The sequence below is a fragment of the Lynx rufus genome, unplaced genomic scaffold (genome assembly GCF_022079265.1).
Source record: "Lynx rufus isolate CCGP_SWC_20201006 ecotype Redwood Valley unplaced genomic scaffold, mLynRuf1.p SCAF_7, whole genome shotgun sequence".
In the NCBI taxonomy this organism is placed as follows: domain Eukaryota; kingdom Metazoa; phylum Chordata; class Mammalia; order Carnivora; family Felidae; genus Lynx; species Lynx rufus.
In genome coordinates, this window is record NW_025814889.1 from 43836858 (window position 1) to 43845630 (window position 8773).

The following is an 8773-nucleotide window of genomic DNA, read 5'->3' on the forward strand; positions in this document are numbered from 1 at the left end:
GGAACCAATTATGCTCACAAACCAGTTTTAACACCCTTACTTCCACTCTGCAGTTTGCCTTTTCATATTCTTCATGGAGTCTTTTACAGAGCAAAAGTTTTAATTGCCATTTTTATTGAATGTGTATTATTTTTCTGATTTCAGTTTCATTAATTTTTAAATATTTTTAAATTATTTTTTTTAGAAAGAGAGAGAAGAGTGCAAGCGGGGGAGAGAGGAAGAATAAGACAGAGTGGGGGGGGAGAGAGAGAGAGAGAGAGAAAGAGAGAGAGAGATCGAGAGAGAGAGAGAGAGAGAGAGAGAGAGAGAGAGAGAATCCCAAGCAGGCTCCATGCTCAATGTGGAGTCCTATGTGGAGCTTGATTCTACAACCCTGGGACCATGACCTGAGCTGAAATAAAGAGTCAAATGGTCAACTGAATGAGCCACCCTGGCACCCCTCAATGTCATTACATTTTAATCTTACATTTATTATGTCCTTCCTTCTGTTTGCTGTGGGTTTATGTTGCTCTTCTTTTTCTATTTCTTGAGATAGTTTAGGTCATTGATTTCACTCTCTCTGTTTTATAATAAAAGCATTTAGCACTATAAATCCCCCTCTTACCACTGCCTTAGCTGCATCCCACGGAGACGGATAGATTGTATTTATTCAGTCCAATATCTTTTCCCATTTTCTTTTTCTATTTGATCCAGGGATGATTTGGAAATATGTTGTTTCATTTGTAAGTACCTGGAGGTTTTCTTATCTTCCCATTATCAGCTTCTAGTTTGATTCCATTGAGGTCAGAGCAAATTCTGTGCTGGTTCCATACTTTTCAATTTATTGAAGTTTGTTTACTTGCCCAGGATATAGCGTACCTTGATATATGTTTATCAGGCTTTTGAAAAGGAAGTATATTCTGGTCTTGTTAGGTTGAGTATTATATAAGTGTCTATTAGGTCTTGTTGGTTGATGTGTGGTGTTGAGTGTTTCTATATTATCATTCACTATATGTTTAGTCATTCTACCAATTATTGAAAGAGAAGTGTTAATATCTTCGACTATGATTGCAGATATGCTATTGTCTCCTTTCATGCATGCAAATTTTGCTTAATGTATTTCACAGCTCTGTTTTTGTAACATTTATATTTAAGATTGCTATGTCTTCTTGGTAAATTACTTTTATCTCTAACTTATTTCTGGCAATAATTTTTTCAACTCAGAAGGCTATTTTACCTGTTATTAAATAGCTGCCCTTGCTTTCTTTTTATTAACACTTTTCTTTTTCTCTTAACCGAGGTGTAACATTATAACTAAAAATAATTAACTTTTTACAGCATATTTGGGTCACAGTTTAAAAAAAAATTTTTTAACATTTATTCATTTTTGAGAGTGAGAGAGACAGAGCATGAGTGGGAGAGGGGCAGAGAGAGAGGGAGACACAGAATCTGAAACAGGTTCCAGGCTCTGAACTGTCAGCACAGGGCCCAACACGGGGCTTGAACTCACAGAGTGAGTCATGGAGTGCGAGATCATGACCTGAGCTGAAGATCAAGACCTGAGCTAGGTGACTGAGCCACCCAGGTGCCCCATTTGTGTCATAGTTTTTAATCCACTCTGTCAATCTCTATTTTCTAAGTGTTTAGACCATATACATTTAGTGTAGTTGCTGATATGTTAGGGCTTTGTCACTTTATTTTTTTTTTTTTCAACGTTTATTTACTTTTGGGACAGAGAGAGACAGAGCATGAACGGGGGAGGGGCAGAGAGAGAGGGAGACACAGAATCGGAAACAGGCTCCAGGCTCTGAGCCATCAGCCCAGAGCCTGACGCGGGGCTCGAATTCACAGACCGCGAGATCGTGACCTGGCTGAAGTCGGACGCTTAACCGACTGCGCCACCCAGGCGCCCCTGTCACTTTATTTTTTGATATGTGTTTGTTCTCTGTTTTATGTTTCTCTGTTTTCTTTTTCTTGTCTTTTTGTAGATGACTTGAACATTCTTTTTAGAATTGCCTTTTGGTTTCTCTATAATATTTTTGAATGCATGTGTTTTTTAGTGATTTCTCGAAGTATTATATGCACAACTTACCACAATCTACTGGTGTTGATATACCAGTTTGAGTAAAGTGTAGAAAACGTACCTCCCTTTATTTCTCTTTGTCCTCCCCTAATTAAATATAATTTAAAAATATTTCCTCTAAATATATTTAGTACCACATCAACCATTAAGTGATTTGGAAAACACAAGATGGGAAGTCAAGTCTATTGCATTTATCCATATTTTTTTCTTATTGTGTTCTTTCTTCCTGCCTTATGATCAAATGTTCCTTCTTGAAGTGTTACCTTTCTATTTAGAGAACTTCCTTACCCTCTTGCACTGTTGGTGGGAATGCAAATTGGTGCAGCCGCTCTGGAAAGCAGTGTGGAGGTTCCTCAGAAAATTAAAAATAGACCTACCCTATGACCCAGCAATAGCACTGATAGGAATCTACCCAAGGGATACAGGAGTACTGATGCATAGGGGCACTTGTACCCCAATGTTCATAGCAGCACTCTCAACAATAGCCAAATTATGGAAAGAGCCTAAATGTCCATCAACTGATGAATGGATAAAGAAATTGGGGTTTATATACACAATGGAATACTACGTGGCAATGAGAAAAAATGAAATATGGCCTTTTGTAGCAACGTGGATGGAACTGGAGAGTGTGATGCTAAGTGAACTAAGCCATACAGAGAAAGACAGATACCATATGGTTTCACTCTTATGTGGATCCTGAGAAACTTAACAGGAACCCATGGGGGAGGGGAAGGAAAAAAAAAAAAAAAAAAAAGGACGTTAGACTGGGAGAGAGCCAAAGCATAAGAGACTGTTAAAAACTGAGAACAAACTGAGGGTTGATGGGGAGTGGGAGGGAGGGGAGGGTGGGTGATGGGTATTGAGGAGGGCACCTTTTGGGATGAGCACCGGGTGTTGTATGGAAACCAATTTGTCAATAAATTTCATATATAAAAAAAAAATAGAGAACTTCCTTTAACTATTATTCCTTTAATTAGACATTATTCTACTTATTTAGACATATTGGTGACATATTCAAAGTTTACCTTTAACAGAGAATGTCTAGATTTCCCTTTCTTTCCTGAGGGATATTTTCATTAGGTATAGGATTCTGAATTTTCTGTCCTTTATTTCAGCACTTGGAAAATATAATGGTAGTCCTATTCCTGTCATTCAAGTTTTCTTCCTTATGGGTAGGGTTTTGTTTCTGTTTCATTGCTTTCAAAATTTGTTTTTGTATTAATTTTTAGAAATTTGACTGTGATATGTCTTGCTGTGAATTTCTTTGTATTTGCACTTTTTTAGGGTCTGCCCAGTTTCCTGGATATGAAAGTTTCTATTTTTTGCTAAATTTGAGATTTCAACCTTTAATTTTTAGAATACATTTTTAGCTCTACCCGTTTTCCTTTCCTTCTGGAACTCTAGTGATATGGATGCTACACCATTTGTTATGGCCCAACAGATCTCTAAAGCTTTCCCCCCTGCCCCTGGTCTATTTTCTCTCTGTTGTTCAGTTTAATTTCTTTTTCTGTCTTTAAGTTCACTGATTTTTTTCCTCTGTCCTTTGCATTCTGCTGTTGATCCTATTTATTCATTTAAACAAAGCTTTTTTTTTTTTTTTGGTTATTGTAATATTGAGTTCTAAAATTGTCATTTACTTCTTCTTTGTATCTTATTTACTGAGACATTCCATTTATTCATTTGTTTCAAATGTGTCCATAATCACTGGATGAAGATTTTGTATGGTGGTTACCTTAAACTTCTTGTCAGATAATTCTAGTATCTAACAACTTCAAGATTATTCTCTCTTATCATAGTGATTGTAGCTATTGTCTTTTCTCATGCAAAAATCAATAGGCAAAAATCTATTGCATTTCTCTACACTGATAATGAATTATCAGAAAGAGAAATTAAGAAAACAATCCTATGTACAATGGTATCAAAAATAATGAAATACTTAAAGAATAAATTTAACCACGGAGGTAAAAAGCCTATATATTGAAAACTACAAGAAAAAACCTGTACATTGAAAACTACTAGGCATTAATGAAAGAAATTAAAGAAATCATGAATAAACGGAAAGATATTTTATAGCCATGGATCAGAAGAATTAATAACGTGAAAATGTCTTTACCACGTAAAGCAATCTACAGATTCAATGCAATTCCTATCAAGTTACAGACGTTTTTCCCAGGAATAGAACAAACTATCCTAAAATATGTGTGAAACCACAAAAAACCTTGAATAGCCAAAGCAATCTTTAGAAAAACAAAAAACAAGTTTTTGGCCACTTCATTTAAGTTGTTGACTTTGTTGGTTTATTATATGATTATATGCTTTTATTATCCTTTTAATGTTGACATAATAGGTAGTAATAGTTGTTTCAGGATACTGATGATTTCTGTTCTCTCTTCATTTCTCTCTCTCTCCGTTTTTTTTATTACTCTTATTAGTCTAACTAATTGCCCATCTTTAAAAAAATAAATAGGTTTTTATATTGTCAATTTTCTGTTTTCTGTTTTGCTGATTTCTACTTTTTATTATTTCTTTATTTCTACACACTTAGAGTTAAATTTGCTTTTATTTTTCTAGCTCATTATGGTAGTACTTTTGGTCATTGATTATAGAATTATTTTCTTCCTTTATAATCATACACAAAGTAGAGACTGGCAAGCTGTGGCCTGTGGGCCAAATTCCATCTCATACCTCATTTAATAAATGATGTTTTATTGAAGTACTGTTATGCCCTCTTTTTACATATTATCTATGGCTGCTTTTGAGCTAGAAAGGCAAATCTGAATTTTTGTGACAAAGATTATATGTCCTTCAAAATTTAAAATATTTACTATCTGGCTTTTTATACCAAAAAGTTTGTGGATGTTTGATTTAAAATTAGAAATTTGCCTCTGGGGCGCCTGGGTGGCGCAGTCGGTTAAGCGTCCGACTTCAGCCAGGTCACGATCTCGCGGTCAGTGAGTTCGAGCCCCACGTCGGGCTCTGGGCTGATGGCTCAGAGCCTGGAGCCTGTTTCCGATTCTGTGTCTCCCTCTCTCTCTGCCCCTCCCCCGTTCGTGCTCTCTCTCTGTCCCAAAGATAAATAAACGTTGAAAAAAAAATTAAAAAAAAATAAAATTAGAAATTTGCCTCTAAAAATTGATTTTTATTTATTTTTATTTTTTAAAGTTTATTTTGAGAGAAAGAGAGAATATGAGCAGGGGAGGGGCAGAGAGAGAGGAAGAGGAGAGAATTACAAACAAGTTCTGTAATTCCAGCACAGAGCCTAACATGGGCTCGAACTCATGAACTGTGAGATCATGATCTGAGCTGAAATCCAGAGCCAGAAGTTTAACCAACTGAGCCACCCAGCTGCCCCACCTCTAAAAATTGCTTTAAATCCATCTCCCCAATTTTAATGAAAACTATTTTTTAACTGCTTTATGACGATCTGTTATCCAGAAGAAAGTTGTTAAATTTGCAAATATGGGTTTTTCACTTTGCAGGGGAGATACTGAGACTTGTTTATTGCCCAACATACGACATATCTTGGTGAATGTGCCATGTGCATTAAAAAATAATGAGTGTTCTGGGGTGCCTGGGTGTCTCAGTAGGTTGAACGCCCAGCTTCAGCTCAGGTCATGATCTCACCCCTGGAGAGTTCAAGCCCCGCGGAGAGTTCTGTGCTGACAGCTCAGAGCCTGGAGCCTGCTTCAGAGTCTATGTCTCCCTGTCGCTCTGCTTCTCCCCCACTAGCACCCTGTGTGTGTGTGTCTCTCTCTCTCAAAAATAAATAAACATTAAAAGAAAGAAAGAAAGAAAGAAAGAAGAAAGAAGGAAAGAAAGAAAGAAGAAAGAAGGAAAGAAAGAAAGAAAGAAAGAAAGAAAGAAAGAAAGAAAGAAAAAGAGTGTTCTGAAATTGTTAGATGCATGGTTCCATAATTATCAGATCGAGGTCGCTGATAGTTTTATTCAAATCTCCAATGTTTTATTGATGTTTTGACTAGCTGTTCTATCAATTATTGATAGAAGGAAAGTTGAAATTATTTGTGAAGATTATTGAATTGTCTATGTTATTAAGCTCATTCATATTTAAAGTATGTAAACATGTCCTGCACATGCCAATTTCAGGGACCAGCCTGGGTATTTTATGATGCTTATACATAGATTATGAAAAAGCATTTTCTGGCTTTCTCCTTTCTGGGATTCTCTTCTCCTTCTCCTTCTCCTTCTCTTTCTTCTCCTCCTCCTCCTCCTTCTTCTTCTTCTTTCTTCTTCTTCTTCCTTCTCTCTCTCTCTCTCTCTCTCTCTCTCTCTCTCATAGCCACAGTTGTTTTGATTCCTTTCTGTGGCAATCATAAAAGTGGGCCTTTCAAATCTTCATCTTTAGTCATTTGATGACATCATATTTTCCCCTCTGAAATCTATCATCACATTTATACCAAAGCCACACTTCTCACAGGCTTCTCTCAGGCAATGAATGAGTTTAGAGAGATACTGAAAGAAGTGTATTCCCAGGAGATGTGGAATTTCTCTGAGAGACAACTTTGCTTCGAAGAATTCTGGTCAGGGTTGACTTGCTGTTTCATTTTTGTTTTTGTTTTTTTGTGTTTTATTTTTTTGAACTATACTACAGTCTTTAGCTTTTTTCCACTCAACTTTCCTTCCTTCTTTTCTTTACATGGTAGAATATAATGACCCTACTGTCTTTCCCTGGATCTTTCCTGTTTGTCTTTACCTGCATTTTCCCTAACAAACCTATTACGTGTCTAGTATTTCCTTAGAATTTGCTTCTAAGAATTTGTTAGCCAAACTAACATAGTTTCCCTGGATCTTCTAATCAGAAAAATTCTACAATTTCTATTAGGATTATCACCCATACCGGACAATCTGCTGCATGCCCAGAGACAAAACCATAATAACATTGAGAAGCTCATCTTCATGTTAGTATCTTCTCCAAGCTGCGATTTATTTCCACAGTATGATCGCCACTAATTACTCTAATAGATACTTAGCCTTTTTTTTTTTTAATTTAATGAGCAAAAGTATGGGTCTGTATGTGTGGGAGGTGGATTGGGTAACACTAACATAATGGAAGCAGAAATGTCTAAATATTCAACCTATCACTTCTTAGACATTGAAATTCCTCTTTAATATCTCTAAACTTACATTCCAAGAAAAACAAAAGTGACTTTAGTTGCAAGAAACAACAAAAACTATGTGTCCATTGACTAAAACAATTAAGAATCAGTGTCTCCTGAAACAAGATAGTCAGAGGTAAGGTTTTGGTATTAAATACAATCATCTGGATGTATATAACAGGGAATTTGACCCAAGATGTCTTAAACATTATCTGGAGGTAGATTCAGAGAGGGTAATTTCAGTAGTTCAAGTATTAAGAGCAGTCTACCTGTTTTGGTATTTTTGTGGATTAGGTTGAATTATTTTCACTAATGGTCACAAGATGGCTGTATCTGTTCCAAGGATCACATACACACATAAAGGCAACCAGTGGAGACGAGGAGTGTATATTCTATAATATGTGATCTTTTGCGTATGCTGTTGGATAAAGTGTGAGTGGCCTGTCAATGAGAGAGTTACAAGGATTTATAAGCATTTCTGTTTTCCTGTCTGATCAAATTCTCATACCACTCAGGTTGTTGTTAATACCATAGCCTTTGAAATAACCTTCTTTTCCACGTCTTCCTGTTTCACACTCTTCTTCCTGATTGGAGACACCTCACATTCTAGTTCTTAGCATATTTCCCCTTGAGGTATTTACACAGGTACCAGAACCTTTAGTGATCTCAAAGTTCTAGACTAGATGCTATATGTGTCTGAGAAAGTTTACTTAGATAATCTGCCCAATTCCTCTTTATTAAGGGTTGTCACATCTGAATAATTATCAAGGTATTCTAGCTGTCCCTCAATTATATTACTTACAATGGAAATAATTGTAACTATAATATAAGGTAGTTGCAAAAGTTTAATGAGTCACTACGTGTGAAACACTTAAAATAGTGCATGACTGAAAGTTGGTACTTAACAAATGTTAGCTTTTACAACTCACTGGTTTTCATAACCCACTTGCTGGCAAAGAATTGATGTTACCACGACTATTGAGACCAATTGGGATTCATCTCCTCAGTTAAATGATTGTATTTACTGATCCTTGAAATGCCTTGGCCACATGGAAGAGAGTGAATGCCTGAACAGACTCTTAATTCATATTAGAAAAGTAACAGGAAGCAATTGCCTTCTGGGTAGAAAATCATTATGACCTGCAACAATTATCAAAAAAGATTTGCTAAAAAGAAATCTTTGTTAGTGATCTTCAGATTCAAGCTCTGGAACTTTATGTCCCTAGCTTACATTGATCTTAGTCTCCTAACAGGAAATTGAAAACCACAGCAGGTAACTTGAAAAAAAAAAAAAAGAATTAAGTGCTATTGTCCAACACCATAGAGGTTTTCTACGATATAGAATTTAAAGAAGTGCGTGGGGAGTAGCAAGATCAGATAAAAAGGAAACAAAATAGATCCGGTGCACATCAGTGGCAAAAACTTGAAATGAAGAGGCTTAACATATCTTGTGATGCGTGTGGTAAAATCCTGGGTTGGAAATCAAAAATAGATGCGATGTGAAGATTGACTGCTCATGATATGTAAACTTTGGGAAATAGTTCTATTCCAATAATTCATTTATTCATTCACTTATTTAACAAATATTTAATGGACA